At 40.0% G+C, this 16626-nt stretch overlaps 1 protein-coding gene across 1 annotated transcript in view; it reads left to right on the top strand.

Annotated features, from left to right (window-relative positions):
- The window catches only part of COL8A1 (collagen type VIII alpha 1 chain), a 169942-nt gene that overhangs the window by 59898 nt on the left and 93418 nt on the right, over window positions 1-16626 (top strand). The window lies entirely within an intron of this gene.

Genomic DNA, 16626 nt, shown 5'->3' on the forward strand with positions numbered 1-16626 from the left:
TTCACCATTTCTTTTATGCTTAATAAATCTCCAGTATCTTTCTCACTCTTTAGTTTCCTGTTGTCTGTAAATCTTTGTAAACTGTCCTTATTTTCTTTTTCTCATATAAAGTTTTTTTTTTTTTGATAGACCAGAAGCATTCAGTGTGGTAACATTACGTAATTTGCCAAGTTTAGCCAAATAATACAAATATCTAGCTTGTGGATGGGAAGCAAAATATAGTTCAAAATGCATAATGCCTCTTCTCAAGAAATTTTTGACTTATGGCAGAAGTAAAAATTGATGTGGATCCTTATAAAAGACAGATGTTCAGGGATATAATTAAGCACTCCAACCAAATAACCTTATCTTTTTTTTTTTTTTGGAATGACTGTTAAGGGTACATGTCATGAAGAACAATCTATCCAAAATAATTACAAATTTTCATATCAAGATTCTATAGCAGTCTTTTCAATAGAAATATGAGAGTCATATAAATAAATATAAATTTTCTTGCAGCCACATTTAAAAAAATAGGTAAAATTAAGTTTAGTACTATATTTTATTTAACCCAGTGTGTCCAAAATAGTATCATTTCAACATATAATCAAAATAAAAATTTACCAAAAAGCTATTTTACGTTAATTGTACTAGTCTCCATGTTAAACTTAAAAGATTAGGAAGAGAAAATTATTAGAATGGTTGATAAACAAAACAACTGAAAACTTACTGGAAAAGTATTCTCAGTAACAAACTAGCATAAGTCCTAAGATAATTGAATTATAATAGCCTCTTACCTTTTGTATAAATAAATCTCAAAATAAAACTGAAGGTTTCCTCTCATCACTACTTATGAGTGATATTTATAGTTAGCAAAAGTGAAGTCACTCAGTCGTATCCAACTCTTTGCGACCCCATGGACTGTAGCCTACCAGGCTCCTCTGTCCATGGGATTTTCCAGGCAAGAATACTGGAGTGGGTTGCCATTTCCTTCTCCAGGAGATCTTCCTGACCCAGGGATTGAACCCAGGTCTCCCACATTGTAGGCAAACGCTTTACCATCTGAGCCACCAGGGAAATCTAGGGAATTCACCACCAGGGAAGTTAGCAAAGTTTCTCCATAAAAAAATTTTAAATAAAGATAATTTAAAATCATAAGACCAGCTGACTGTTCCCTCTTTTCCTCCCTTTTCCCTTTGTATTTGCTTCCATCAAAGCACCACAGTTTGTAATCATCTCATTTATGTGTTGCCTTCCTTCCTTTTCACAGAATATAAGCTCTGTTAGAGCAGGAACCACACGTCATGTTATGTTCACTGTTATTTCCAAGAGTACCTACCCTCCAGCCTGGCAATGAGAATCACTCAATATTTGCTAAAAGAATTATAAAACAAATTAAGAGACATCAGCTAGGTCAGCATAAAAGTAAGGGTCTTTTTCATTAATAACACACACTAGAATTCTAAATACTAAGTTTATCCTAACATCTGAATTGAACAAAGCCAAAAGAGTAAACATATCAAAAGTTTCGACTTTTGTAGCACAAATTCCTAGGTATTTAAGAATAACTTCTTCCTCCCGATGTCCAGATTCACAAGATTTATGGGACTTCCCTGGTGGCACAGTGGTAAAGACTTTGTGCTTCCGCTGCAGGGGACACGCATTCAATCCCTGGCTGAGGAACTAAGATCCTGAATGCTACATGCTGAGGCCAAAGGATAAAAATTAAATTTAAAAAATGATAATTTTCACAAAAAAAAAAGATTCACAAGATTTAAGGCTTATCTGGGTTCCACCTCAGGGATAGGAAGGGTATGTGCTAGGTAGGGGCACCTACCATAAGAAGCCTAGCCCAAGAAGAGAGATTCTGAGAGTTGGGATATTTTCCGTCAGAGCAGCCAACAGCAGTTCAGTCAGGAAGGGACCTTTGAGATAGGTTCAAAGAGGGAAACTACGGGTAGAATCCACAGAAAGGCCAAGTGGATATCTAGAAGTCCTCCTGAGGAGGCAAACAAGAGTCACAGTACCCTGAGGGGCCTGTTTGCATATGGCCAGCAGCTCACAGACTAGGCCTGGAGGGCTGTGCTGCACAGACCCTGCGCAGCCTGTGGTCAGGCCCAGGGTCACATGGCTACCTCAGCGTCATAACAGAAACTAAAACCAGCACGCTCACACCCGATTATGATTACAAGACCTAAAGGTGGTTACCAAGGTAGAAACAGGGGTATTTATTTTGTAATTCATGTGACAGATTTATGCATAACTCCTTCAGATCTACTTGTCAAAGTTTCACCATACTCCTCTCAATCTCACATTATTTTAGGTTTTTGGTTTTTTTGAAACAATTCAGTTCAGTTCAGTCGCTCAGTCGTGTCCGACTCTTTGCGACCCCATGAATCACAGCACGCCAGGCCTCCCTGTCCATCACCAACTCCCGGAGTTCACTCAGACTCATGTCCATCAAGTCAGTGATGCCATCCAGCCATCTCATTCTCTGTCGTCCCCGTCTCCTCCCGCCCCCAATCCCTCCCAGCATCAGAGTCTTTTCCAGTGAGTCAACTCTTCGCATCAGGTGGCCAAAGTATTGGAGTTTCGGCTTTAGCGTCAGTCCTTCCAATGAACACCCAGGACTGGTCTCCTTTAGAATGGACTGGTTGTTACTAAGTAGTAATTTAATCAGTTTGCTATACTCTCTGCCTGAAATAGATAAAAATTTAAAACCACACACAAAAAAACCTGAGTGCCTCTTTGAGGTATGAAATGCTTCCTGTTCACCACAAGTGGTGTTAAAGGAGTAGCTACGATGAAGAAATCTTTGGGATGATTAGATCTGTTAATAAACTTTATAGGTTTATGACTCAGAATTAAATTAGTCAGATTAGGAAGTTAAAAGGAAAACAAGCAAATTGTTTTAAATGCTGGCATTCCCTAAAGAGATTGGGGAAGCCGAGAAGAAAGGATGTTTTAGGGAGTTAACTGAAAAGGCTTTGGCACGAGAGAGGTGGTTTGAGAATCTTTCAGCACCTAGAGCTTGAAAAATACACAATTCTAACAATGAGGGCTATAAATTCTCACTGACAACAGAGAGTCAGAGGAGATGTGAGATACTCGAGTTAGCACAGATGCTTACCTCAGGGAGGCCAGTTTCTTTGGGAAGATTCGTGGACACACATTGATGCCACTTGTTCTTTACTTCCTAACACATGACCCTGTTTATACCCAACTGTGTGTCTCCCCCATACTGATAGCTCTACCGCTACCTGGCCAGCTTGGAATGCAAATACTTGCCTAAGGAAAATACCAGAATTGATGACATAAAAGAATCTAAGCATTCAACAGATTGGGCATCTGGGCATCATCACTTCGTTTACTTGGAAGCCCAATATCTACAGACATATCAGTTGTCTTCCACTTAGAAAGTTCTAGCAGCTTCCCATGTATAAGCTTCCCCAACCTTCTCCCCATAACTTCATGATTTTTGCATCCAGTTCCTAAGTTCAGAAGGAACTCATTTCTAAAAAGAAAGGCAAAACAAGAGGACCATTCAGATAATAGTATACATCTCTTTTCCTCTGTGAGGACCAGTGGATGAGCTCACTGGAGAGCATCTGAAACCTTGGCTGAGGGAACTGGGAAACAGCACTCACTTTTAGTTTAGTCTGTTAAGCAAAATGTTTAATATCAGCCTTGAATTCATTTGGTTTCAATTTACCTTTCTCAAGACACATATATAGTGAAAGATCCTGTGCTTGTGTTTTCCTTGCTGCTTGCAAATTTCACCCCATTTAAAACAAAAAAGGAGAAAAATAATGGTGCTGACCAGAGCCAAGCATAATATGGGTGGACTCAGTACAAACCTTCCCTTAGAAAGTCTAACGCATAGACTTCATGGGTGAGATTTCTTCTTAAGCAAACAAGAAGCATATCTTTGGCAGTATTTTTCTGTCAATAGGATATAATACATACCCCAGAGGATCTTCCTTCTGCTTAACTTTTGGGAATCTCACCTGCTCCAGTACATAAAAGGAAATTGGACACACTGAGGAAGCAGAAGTGATACAAATTATCTTCTCAAATGTTTCCTCTTTAAATAGAAGTTCAGTGATTATTCTTGAATTGCCAGATCCTTTCCCAGTCTATGTCTGAATCCCGTGCACCATTAACCAATAATATCTACAAAAACTTATGCCCACCCTGTGTCCCTCCCTTTAAAAAAATCTCAGCTATGGACTTCCAGTAAATTATGGAGCTTTCAGTTCAGGTCAGGTCAGTCGCTCAGTCGTGTCCGGCTCTCCACGACCCCATGAATCACAGCACACCAGGCCTCCCTGTCCATCACCAACTCCCGGAGTTCACTCAAACTCATGTCCATCGAGTCGGTGATGCCATCCAGCCATCTCATTCTCTGTCGTTCCCGTCTCCTCCCGCCCCCAACCTTTCCCAGCATCAGAGTCTTTTCCAGTGAGTCAACTCGTCGCATGAGGTGGCCAAAGTATTGGAGTTTCAGCTTTAGCATCAGTCCTGCTGCTGCTGCTGCTGCTAAGTCACTTCAGTCGTGTCCGACTCTGTGTGACCCCATAGACGGAAGCCCACCAGGCTCCCCCGTCCCTGGGATTCTCCAGGCAAGAACACTGGAGTGGGTTGCCATTTCCTTCTCCAATGTGTGAAAGTGAAAAGTGAAAGTGAAGTCGCTCAGTCGTGTCCGACCCTTAGCGACCCCACAGACTGCAGCCCACCAGGCTCCTCCAAAATTATTAATTTCAAATCTGAAAAACGAGCAGTCATATTGCATGCATGTGTGACTGAGGTCTTTTGCAGTGAAGTTCTAATATTAGAGGCAGGGCTAACACTCAATCCCCGGAGAAGGCAATGGCAAGCCACTCCAGTACTCTTGCCTAGAAAATCCCAAGGACAGAGGAGCCTGGTAGGCTGCAGTCCGTGGGGTCGTTACGAATCAGACATGACTGAGCGACTTCACTTTCACTTTTCACTTTCACACATTGGAGAAGGAAATGGCAACCCACTCCAGTGTTCTTGCCTGGAGAATCCCAGGGACGAGGGAGCCTGGAGGGCTTCCGTCTATGGGGTCACACAGAGTCGGACACGACTGAAGTGACTTAGCAGCAGCAACACTCAATCAATCCCATGCTCTTCTCACTACACCAGTTTTACATGAAAGAATGAAAGCATTAATTGAAAAGTACTTCGGTACTACTGGGTTCCATTATTTTCTAAGCCACTAACTATGCATGAAAGTCCCCCACAATGTCATTGCAAGGGTGATGGAGAGACTTTCTCTGTCTGCTTCCCCAGTCCTCCCACACACCAACAGTCTCCACTATGAGGTATTCTGAGTGTTAGCTGAGGCACCACTCTATCCACAGTGTCCTAACTTAGCATTCAAACATCCTGAGAGGCATAATACTTTTTTCTTGGTGGGTCTAGCTAAGGTTTGTCAATCTTGTTTATCTTTTTAAAGAACCAGCTCTTAGTTTCATTGATCTTTTCCATTGTGTTTTTAGTCTCTATTTATTTCTGCTCTAATGGGAATTCCCTGGAAGCTCAGTTGGTAAAGAATCTGCCTGCAGTGCAGGGGACCCGAGTTTGACCCCTGGGTTGGGAAGATCCTCTGGAGAAGGAAATAGCAACACGCTCCATATTCTTGCCTGAAAAATCCCATGGACAGAGGAGCCTGGCAGGCTACAGTCCCTGGGGTCACAAGAGTCGGACACAACTTAGTGACTAAACCACAATTTCTGTGAACTCCTTCTTTACACTAAGTTTGAGCCTTATTTGTTTTTGTTTTTGTTTTTCTAGTTCCTTGAAGCATAGCATTAGGTCATCTATTTAATATTATTTTTGCTTCTTGAAACAGGCATTTATTGCTATGAACTTCCCTTTTAGAACTACTTTTCTGCATCCTATAACTTTTGTTATGTTACATTTCCACTTTTGTCTCAAGGAATGTTTTGATTTCCCATTTGAATTCTTCTTTGGCCCATTGGTAGTTCATTAACATGTTGGTTAATCTCCATATACTCACGAATTTTCCAATTTTTGTCATGTAATTAATTTACACTTTCAGTGTAGCCAATATTTTATAATAACTATACATGGAATATAACCTTTAAAAATTGTGTAACAAAAATGAATCAATTAAAGGATACATTTTTAATAAATAAATTTTTCTGGTTTCATACCATTGTTATTGGAAAAGTTGCTTGACATGATTTTAATCCTCTTAAATTTATTTAGACTTGTTTTGTGGCCTAACATATGATGTATCCTAGAAAATGTTCCATGTGCCTTTAAATATATGTATTCTTGATGCTTTTGGATATAATGTTTTATAAATATCTGTTAAGCCTATCTTTTTTAGCATGTTGTTTAAAGTCAATATTTCCTTATTGATTTTCTGTCTGCATGATCTATCCATTGATGTAAGTGGGATATTAATGCCTACAATTATTATATTGATAGCTATTTCTCCATTTAAGTCCATTAATATTAGCTTTATATATTTAGATGCTCCTTGTTAGGTGTGTAAATTTTTACAAGTGTTTCATCTTCTTGTTGGATTGATCCCTTTGTCATTATGTAGCATTGATTTTGTCTCTTATTACTATCTTTGTTTGAAAGTTTTTTTGTCTGATATAAGTATAGCTACTCCATGCTTTCGGTCTCTATTTGCATATAATAATCTTTTTTCCATCCCTTAACTTTCAGTCTGTATGTGTCTTTACACCTAAAGTGAGTCTCTTGTAGGAGCGTATAGATGAGTAACTTTTTTATCCATTCAGCTGCTCTGTCTTTTGATTTAGAAAATTTAGTTCATTTACATGTAAAATAACTTTTTATCAGAGTGCTTATTGCCATTTCACATTGTTCTCTAGCTGTCTTTGTGGTTACTGTTTCTTTCTTCTTTTCTCACTCTCTTCCTTTGTTGTTTGATGACTTTCTCTTTACTTGTATGGTTATAATTCTTTCTCTATAAAGCTGAAGCTTCAAATCCTTTGGCCACCTCATGCAACGAGCTGACTCACTGGAAAAGACTCTGAGGCTGGGAGGGATTGGGGGCAGGAGGAGAAGGGGACAACAGAGAATGAGATGGCTGGATGGCATCACCAACTCGATGGACATGAGTTTGAGTGAACTCCAGGGGTTGGTGATGGACAGGGAGGCCTGGTGTGCTGTGATTCATGGGGTCGCAAAGAGTCAGACACGACTGAGCGACTGAACTGAACTGATTCCTTGTGTATTTATTATAGGTTTTTGCTTTGTGGTTACCATGAATCTTACATATAACAAGTTATATTCTGTAACATATATTTCATATAATTGTGTAGCAACATATTTTAAGTTAGTAATAATTTAAATTTGATGCCATTCTAAAGCTCAACATTTTTACTCTTTCCCATGTTTCATATTTTTGATGTCACATTTTACTATTTTTTTATCTTGTATAATTTTTAACTAATTTCAGACATACTTCAAAGATATTATGGTCAGTTCCAGACCACCACAATAAAGCAAATACTGCAATAAAGTGATCTTTATGAATTTTCTGGTTTCCCAGGGCATATGTTATATTTACACTATACAGTAGTCTATAAAGTGTGCAATAGCATTATGTCTTTTAAATGTACATACCTTACTTTTAAAATGTCTTATTGCTTAAAATGCTAGCCATCATCTCAGACTTTAGCAAGCTGTAATCTTTTTGCAATAGTAACATCAAAGATCACCATAACAAATATTATTTTTTTTTAAAGTTTGAAATATTGCAAGAATCACCAATATACAACAAAGAGACATTAAATGAGCAAATGCTGTTGGAAAACTAGTGCCAACAGATTTGTTCACTGCAGGGCCATAAACTTTTAATTTGTTTAAAAAGAAATGCAGTATCTGAGAAGCACAATAAAATAAGTATGCCTGTATTACAATCATAGACATTTTTACTATGATTATATTAGCTTTTATAAGTAACTAATCCAGCACCTTACCATTTACTTTTCCAAAGAGATTTATTCTTTCATATATGTTCTCATTACTAATTGTCATCATTTGTTTTCAGATTGAAAAATCCCTTTAATAGGTTTTGTAAAGCCAGTTTAGTGGTGGTAAACTCCTTTATCGTTTGCTTATCTGTGAAACTCTATCTCTTTTTCAGTTCTGAAGGATGACTTTTCTGGGTAGAGTATTCTTGATTTTAAGGGTTTTTTAAAGCACTTTGAATGCATCATGCCATTACCTCCTTGCCTGCAAATTTTGTGCTGATAAACCTGTTGATAACCTTATGGGGCCTCCCTTATACATAAAAAGTTTTTCTCTTGCTGCTCTTAATATTCTTTCCTTGTCTCTAACTTTTGACATTATAATCACAATGTGTCTTATTGTAAGTCTCTTTATTCAGAACTTTCTTGGCCTCCTGGATCTAGATGTCTGTTTCCTTCTCCAACTTAAGGAAGAAAATTACTCAGGGAAGGAAAAAATTCAACCATTAATTTTTCAAGTAAGATTTCTGCTCCCTTCTGTTTAATGTTGTCTCGTAAGCCCCTTAAACTATCTTCATCTTTTTTCACTATTTTATCTTTTTGCTCTTCTGGGTGAACTTCACTGCCTTGTGTTCAAGTCAGCCGATCCTTTCTTCTGTTTCATCTGTTGAACCTCTGTAGTGTATTTTTTAAATTCAATTATCATGGTCTTCAATTCTGTGACTTCATTTGGTACTTTCTTATATTTTCCATTTCTCTCTTGAAATTCTCACTGTGTTCATCCATTCTTTTCCCCAATTTGGTAAGAATTTTTATGACCATTACTTTTAACTCTTTATCAGGTAAAGTTATCTCTGCTTCATTAAGATTTTTTATGAGACTTTATCTTGTTCTTTCATTTGGAACATATTCTTCTGTTTGATTTTCTGTGTTGGTTTCTATATAGTAAATAAAACAACCACCTTTCCCAGTCTTGAAAGAGCAGCCTTGTGTTGAAGATGAGTTTTTTTTTAATTCAGCTCTGTCCCAGCTCCTGGTCATCTCTCAAACATCTGTGCTTATTGAGCAGCCTAATATATTTTTAATACCTCCCAGTGGTTGAAGACATGCCAAGACCTTTCAGAGTCCCAAAGGGAAAGATCTCAATATCTAGATCAGGCTGACAGGAAGTCAGACCCTCAGGCAGCTGCTTTTAAAAATATGCAAATATATGCAGTTCTGAGGGGAAACAAGCATAAGCCCTGCTGGCCACCAGAGTCAGGTGATCTGGCAGTGTCCCCTGAGCTACAATCACAAAAATCACACTCCAGATGAGTGTGTAAGCTCCTTTCCTGAGATACTGGTGAGCTGGAGCAAGGTAGAAGGAGAAGGCCAAGATGAGATTCACAGCTTACCTTCCTTGAAAGCAGCTCTATAAGTCACTAAATATGTGCCAGACGGAAAAGTGGCATCATTCACAGAAAAACTGAAAAATATGCCTCAGTCTTGTATTTGAGCTGTGCCCTGGGGGATTGTAAGCTGCCAAGAACCATCCCTCTGATCACCATAGTCCCATGGGACACCAGAATACAAGCTTCTTCATCCACCGGAACCAGGCAATCAAAGACTGTCCCTTGGGTGTCAGCTGCAAAAACCAGGCACCCGACACATGCAAATTTCCCCTCCAAGAGACAATGGCACTCTGGAGTGCAATGGAGAGCGAGAATGAATATAGCACCCACCCTCCAAGATCTCTGGAAAGAATTAGTCAGTCCCTGGGTACATGTTTTATTAGAAAGCTGCCCCTCTGGACACAGTCATGATTAGCTAACATACCTTATTCATAGAAAGACCGAACTCTTAGGTCTGTTACCTCTTGGTAACCCTGTAGGTGGTAACTAAGAACTCTTTCTACATTGGTTACAGTCCTGTGGGATGCACTGGCCACCAGAGCCAGGTGATATAAAGGTGCTCGCTGGCAGCAGTCATAAAACTCAGGGAGCCAGATGGGGTAGGAGCTCCTTGATGGATGACACTGATTAGTAGAGTCCCAGGTGACCAGGCGGAGAAGGCAATGGCAAGCCACTCCAGTACTATTGCCTAGAAAATCACATGGATGGAGGAGCCTGGTAGGCTGCAGTCCATGGGGTCACTGAGGTTCGGACATGACTGAGCGACTTCACTTCACTTTTCACTTTCACACATTATAGAAGGAAATGGCAACCCACTCCAGTGTTCTTGCCTGGAGAATCCCAGGGACGGGGGAGCCTGGTGGGCTTCCATCTATGGGGTCACACAGAGTCGGACACGACTGAAGTGACTTAGCAGCAGCAGCAGGTGACCAGGAACACAAGTTCCCCTGGACTCCAGGGACAAGCAACCAGAGATATCCCCTGAGCAGCAGTCACACAATTTAAGACACCAGACATATGTTAAGGCTCTCTCTTGGGAGATTCTAGTGCCCTAAGCGTGGCAAAAGGAGAATCTCCCAGGCTCTGTCTACAGAGAGTATTGCATCAGGCTCATAGAAATGTGAAGTGTTAATACAGTAGATGAGACTCCTACCATTTAAGTCTGGGCATGATCAGCTACTTCTGAGCTGGGTCCTGAGGCGCGTGAGTCTGAGTGCACTGGCCCTTTAAGAACTGCCATCCAGTTCACTGCCATCCTGTGAGTTTTGGGATGCAAGCCCTATTGGCTTTTAAAATTAGATATTTGGAGTGATCGCCTCTCAAGTGGGTGTCTTAAAAGTTGGGGTGCCTGATGACAGGTCTGAACCCTTTGCTCTTCAGGGAGAAACTCCAGGTTTTAAATTTCCTTCCAGTTGTGGGTCACTGTACCAGGGGTAGGGTATATGGAAAGATATATCTCAACTTCTCCTACCTGCCATTTAAAACTTTTTATTTATTTTTATTTGACTGCATCAGGTCTTATTTGTGGCATATTGGATCTTCAATCTTTGTTGCAGTATGTGGGATCGTTAGCTTTGGCATGTGAACTCAGTTGCAGCATGTGTGACCTAGTTCCCCAGCCAGGGATCAAACCTGGGCCTCCTGCATTGGGAGTGTGGTATCTTAGCCACAGTACCACCAGGAAAGTCCCCTCTCCTGCCTTGATATGGTTTTCTTCTCACTTGCCCAATGTGCAGTTGTCACTCAGGCAGTCTTTAGATTTTTAAGAGGAAATTGGTCCTTTTGAAGCTGTAGACTTGGTATGTCTGTGGGAGGAGGTGAGTTCAGGATCTTCCTATATCTTCATGCTGAACCAGAACGTGGAGTTGCTTTTTTATAGACATGGTCAAGGAAGGTCCCAGTGTAAAAGCCACATTCAAGCAAAGACCTAAAGCAAACAAGGCAGTGAGCTATGAATATTTCTAAGGAAGAGTGTTCCAAGCAGAAGGAACAGTGGGTACAAATGCCCTATATAGGAAGTATGATTGATGTGGGACTGGAGTTTAGTAAGCAAGAGAAAGAATGGTAGAAGCTGAAGCCAAAGCACTCCATGCAGATCCTTGTAAGCCAGCATCAGGACCTTGGCTATCACACCAGTGGAGGTGGAGATTCTATGCAAGTGTTGAGCAGAAGAGTGATAGGATCTGACTCATGTTTTTTTAAAAAAAATATTCTGGCTGCTCTGTTTAGATCAGACTTTAGAGGCAAAAGCAGATGCTTGTATTAATTCAGTTATGCATCATGAGTTATGAGATTTTTATAATTTTCCCTTTTGCGCATGACAAAGCTGGGAGAAGTCACACAGATGCCAAATAGCAGAACCAGGATAAGAACCCAGGCAAGCCAGCTCCAGAGGTCATGCTTTTAACCTCTACACTCTCACTTCTCAAGAAAGATGTCAAAGGCTGAGGCGAGAAAAACTGATGCAAATATCATTGGCTGGGGACCACTAGGGGTAGTTCTAATTGGGGAAGGAAACATCATTTTGCTTCATTCTATTTCCATTATTTCATGAACTGAATTGCACTTTGTAGACAAATGAGTCAAAAATATCTGGCTATGTCAGTTGTTAAAAATCAGTATATTACAAGTCAGAAATATAAGAGTTATAGCAGAACCTATTAATTACTTTGCAGCAGGTGCCTGAACTGTCAATTGCAGTACTGGAAAGGAGCTTTGCACATTTATTTTCCCACCTAATGTGAAGTCAAGAATATGAAAAGGACTAAGATTCCCTTTCATGATTACTCTATTGATATTACTTATCAGTGATTCTCAACCTTCATTCCAAGATGACTTGGGTTTCTCTAATTATTTAAAACTTGTAAAGAGATCCTTCACAAAATTTTTCTTATAATCATGTGAATTCACCTCTACAAATTCTTTAAAAAATTAAATACCTGATTACCAAACCTTCAAAGAGAAAGTTATCACCACGATATCTCTTCAACACTATTTTTGAACATAAAGAAACATAACTAGAAGCATAACATCTTCTATAATGTGCCAGAATTTTAGAACTTTCACAATTATAATGTGTAATATTAGTAAAAATCCATCTTTTCACAAAATTATGTAAAATGTTTACAAATAATTATGGAAGAATATAGTGACATATAACAAGTAATTATGCAATAAAAATTATACTTCAAGGATGGTGTTTTTCTCTAATTCATTTTTTAAAGATATTTTCAAATAAATTAAATGAATCCCACCAAATAACCAAAACCCAGTTTAATTCAAAGAGAATCTGTTCAGTGCCTTAACATTTTGAAAGAAAGTGTGAAAGTGAAAGTCATTCAGTCATGTCCAACTCTTTGCAACTCTCCAGGCCAGAATACTGGATCGAACCCAGGTCTCCCACATTGCGAGTGGATTCTTTACCAGCTGAGCCACAAGGGAAGCCCAAGAATACTGGAGTGGGTAGCCTATCCCTTCTCCAGCAGATCTTCCTGACCCAGGAATCAAACCAGGGCCTCCTGCATTGCAGGTGGATTCTTTACCAACTGAGCTATCAGGAAGCCCTAACTTTGAAGGGAAAGGTAAAGAAGTAACTAGATACAGGGTATTTCTACACTCAACGAATTTACAACCTTGTCAGAGGACAAGGCTTATATGATACATGTCTCAAAGGCTTATATGCGTGCATGCTAAATCACTTTAATTATGTCCAACTCTTTGTGACCCTATGGACTAGGGCCCACCAGGCTCCTTTATCCATGGGATTCTCCAGGCAAGAATACTGGAGTGTGCCATGCCCTCCTCCAGGGGATCTTCCCAACCCAGGGATCAAACCCATATCTCTTACATCTCCTGCATTGGCAGGCAGGTTCTTTACCACTAGCGCTGCCTGGGAAACCCAAATCTTATACCAAAAAGGAGAAAAAAATGCAGATAACAGTTAATGACAGTGTTGACTACCCAGGGCACTGAGAGCAGTTTTGGGCTCAGCTCCCAGGCAGCCCTGGCCTGCCTCAGCTCTCACTCCTCCTGCCAGTCAGTTTTCTGTTCTCCCTCTGAGCCCTCCAGACTGTGAACAACCTGGGTCATTTTACTGCATATTATTACACTTCTGCACTCCCCATTTGAATCTTGTAAAGTCCATACACACACTTTTAGCAGTGTGAAGGGGCTTTCTCTTCTCACCCAGTTAGAAGGCCCCTTACACCCACAGAGCAGAAGTTTTGATTGATCAGAGAGAAGAAAGGCTGATACAGGCAGTTCTGAACATGGATCCCATTAATAGGGTGAATGGTCCAAGGCAAGGTACCCAAGAGGCAGCTTTGGACAGTAACAAAGTACTGCTGCTGCTGCTGCTAAGTTGCTTCAGTCATGTCTGACTCTGTGCGACCCCATAGATGGCAGCCCACTAGGCTTACCCATCCCTGGGATTCTCCAGGCAAGAACACTGGAGTGGGTTGCCATTTCCTTCTCCAATGTGTGAAAGTGAAAAGTGAAGTCACTCAGTCGTGCCTGACTCTTAGTGACCCCAGGGACTGCAGCCCACCAGGCTCCTCTGTCCATGGGATTTTCTAGGCAAGAGTACTGGAGTGGCTTGCCATTGCCTTCTCCGAACAAGGTACTAGAAGTCTGCGAATTTGGGAAAGAGGATTTCAAATGTGGAAGAGTTGCCCAGCAAGGCATGTAGGAGGGGAGCTATCTTTCAGACTTGACAGGCGGGACTCAATAGAGGACAACTTTATCTACGTGCTATTCTGCTTCTCCCACACAAGACAAGTTAATGGTAGTGTTATTTGATTCCAAACCAGGTTTCCCATTAGAATCCCGAGGCAGTTCTGATATACTGACTCACTGCAAGAGCTTATTTATTCATTTAACAAATTTATGGAGCCTCTGTTATGAATCAAGTGGGCCTCTGAGGACCAGCCTGGAGCCCAGCCTCCATCGTTTCCATAGGCATTCTCTGTTTGGAGTTCTCGACTACTGATTTACGCCTTTGGGAACTCTTCCCAGTAGTAAATAGAGGGTTTCTTGTATCCTTTCTGTATTCCAATTTGCATGCTGCCCTTTTCCTTAATTTAAGGACAGTATGAAGGTTCAGAAAAAAGGGCTGCACACCGCTTGATTTTATTTATCTCTCTCCGTTTCTTTGTACTTGAATTACTTGCATTCTGGGAAAAGCTCAAGGGATGGCATTTTTATAAAAGTCCCGAGAGAGATATCCATCACAGCAGTGGTTGAGAAAACTGTAATACAAGGCAGGTCACTTGATTTACATAACAGTCTGCAAATAAAGAACATGGTTTATGTTTCAAAAATTGGAAGAGGTAAAAAACTCACTTTTTTTTTTCAAGAAGCAGGGAAACTTTGTTTGGATTTGGGGGATGAATAAACTCCTACCCGCAGATATGACCCTTTCAGGGGCATAATAAACAAATAAAAGGTGAATAAGATAAATATTTATTTATTCAATTTACCCAATTTTAACATCTTCCCAGCACAAAATGTGGTGATAAATAATAATACCTGTTTTAAAATGTCAATATATTTTTGTCAGCACACATTTTTTCATCTCTTTCTGTACTATGTTTCCATAAATGTCTTAGGCATGTTAGGAGAAAGTCCAAATTGTATGGGGCTTAATCATAACTTCAGTGAACTGAGTGACAGGTACATAAATTAGTGTCAGGTCAGGAAAAATATGCACACAACTTCAGAAAAGCAAAGGGCAATGTAGTCTTATCTTTTCAATAAGCCCATGCTACCCACCTCAAACATCACACAGGTCTGTATTTTCACTTGCCCTTCTCACTGGAAAATAGCAACAGGGTGAACTCTTGACAGTCAGAAAGGATCTTAATCTCCAGTTCAGGGCTTCCATTTTCTTTACATGATCTTATAATATTTGAAAGAACAGAGAAAATTTTCTCAATGAAAAAGTTTTGTTTCTAGAATAGGTTTTTTTTCTTTCTTTTTTTTTCTTTACCTGGAACACAGTTAAGCAGTTGGAAGTTCAGAGTCATTTTCTAAAACACAAGGTGCTCAGATGTGGTCATTTTCCCAAGAAAAAGTGGAGGAAAACTGCTGGACCCTGGATGAAATTCCCTGTTAGAATTCCAGAGTTAGAACTCCAAAACTCTAAACACATTTTCAAACTAGTGGTTTTGTGTTCTTACCAAATGACCATTATATTTGTCCATGATAAACAGTTGTAACTCCTTGACTGGTTGGGACTGGTAAATCTGGAATTTGTCAGCTGCCTTTTCATTAGAACATATATTATCGCTCACCTTAATGTGCATATTTTTGTGTCACTTCTAAATAATTAATTCAGAGCCAACTTTTATACATCTGCCATGGTAGATTCGGTAGCTCTTAAGAAAGGTATATAGATTTTGCTGTCCATGAGTAATATTGGGTTCTCTTGGGATCACTGCAAAAAGGATATTCTTATATAAAGTATCGAAAAAGAGAGCTAAATTTAAGTAAGAGAGCTGCCTGGATTGGTAGAAGTCTTTCTGAATGACCAAGGCCTTGAGTTGATTTATATAATATGTGCTTTTTAAATGTCTAGCATTTCTTTTTCCAAAAGGATTAAGGTCAGCTTATAGTGACACAGATGATGCAAGATGAATCAAAGAGGAACTAAGGATGAAAACATGATATGGAATATGGAGAGAGGCTGTACCAAACATGCATGATGACGTTCTTTATCATTGCTACAGGCAGGCCAGATCTTTCTGTCAGACCACGGGAAAACAGAAATATGATGAGTCACAAAAATACACACACACAAAATTAACCTGCTTCTCACACCATTGCTGACACTGCCGGGTAGACCTGTGCAGACCTCGGGAGAAGGGTTACAATTCAGCAATCCAGGGGGAACAACCAGGCTCTCAAGCTCCAAGATGACACCAGGAGTTAGTTAGTTCAATTTTACATCTAACTGGAGAGCACCTTTCAGTTTATATTAGTGTTGACACCAAAAAGCTTCAAAACTTCAGCAAGTGAGACATTATCCTCCTTTCTTCTGTCTATAACAACCCATCATTCTTCTGGGAAGGCAAGTGTATAACTACCTCCCTGAAGAGCCTAGTAAGTGTGTTCAGGAAGAAGTCACTGGGCTGTCCCTTGCTTCTGTATCATTTTGGTCTTGATGCCTTAGGCAGAGGCATAGGAAAGTCAAAAGAGTCCATGTGATTCTGCCCAGGCCCTGCCTAACTTGAGGCATTATTCCTAGAGAGAAAATTGGGGGG

The sequence above is a fragment of the Moschus berezovskii genome, chromosome 1 (genome assembly GCF_049115385.1).
Source record: "Moschus berezovskii isolate FMDL1 chromosome 1, NW_MosBer_1.0, whole genome shotgun sequence".
NCBI classification, from domain to species: domain Eukaryota; kingdom Metazoa; phylum Chordata; class Mammalia; order Artiodactyla; family Moschidae; genus Moschus; species Moschus berezovskii.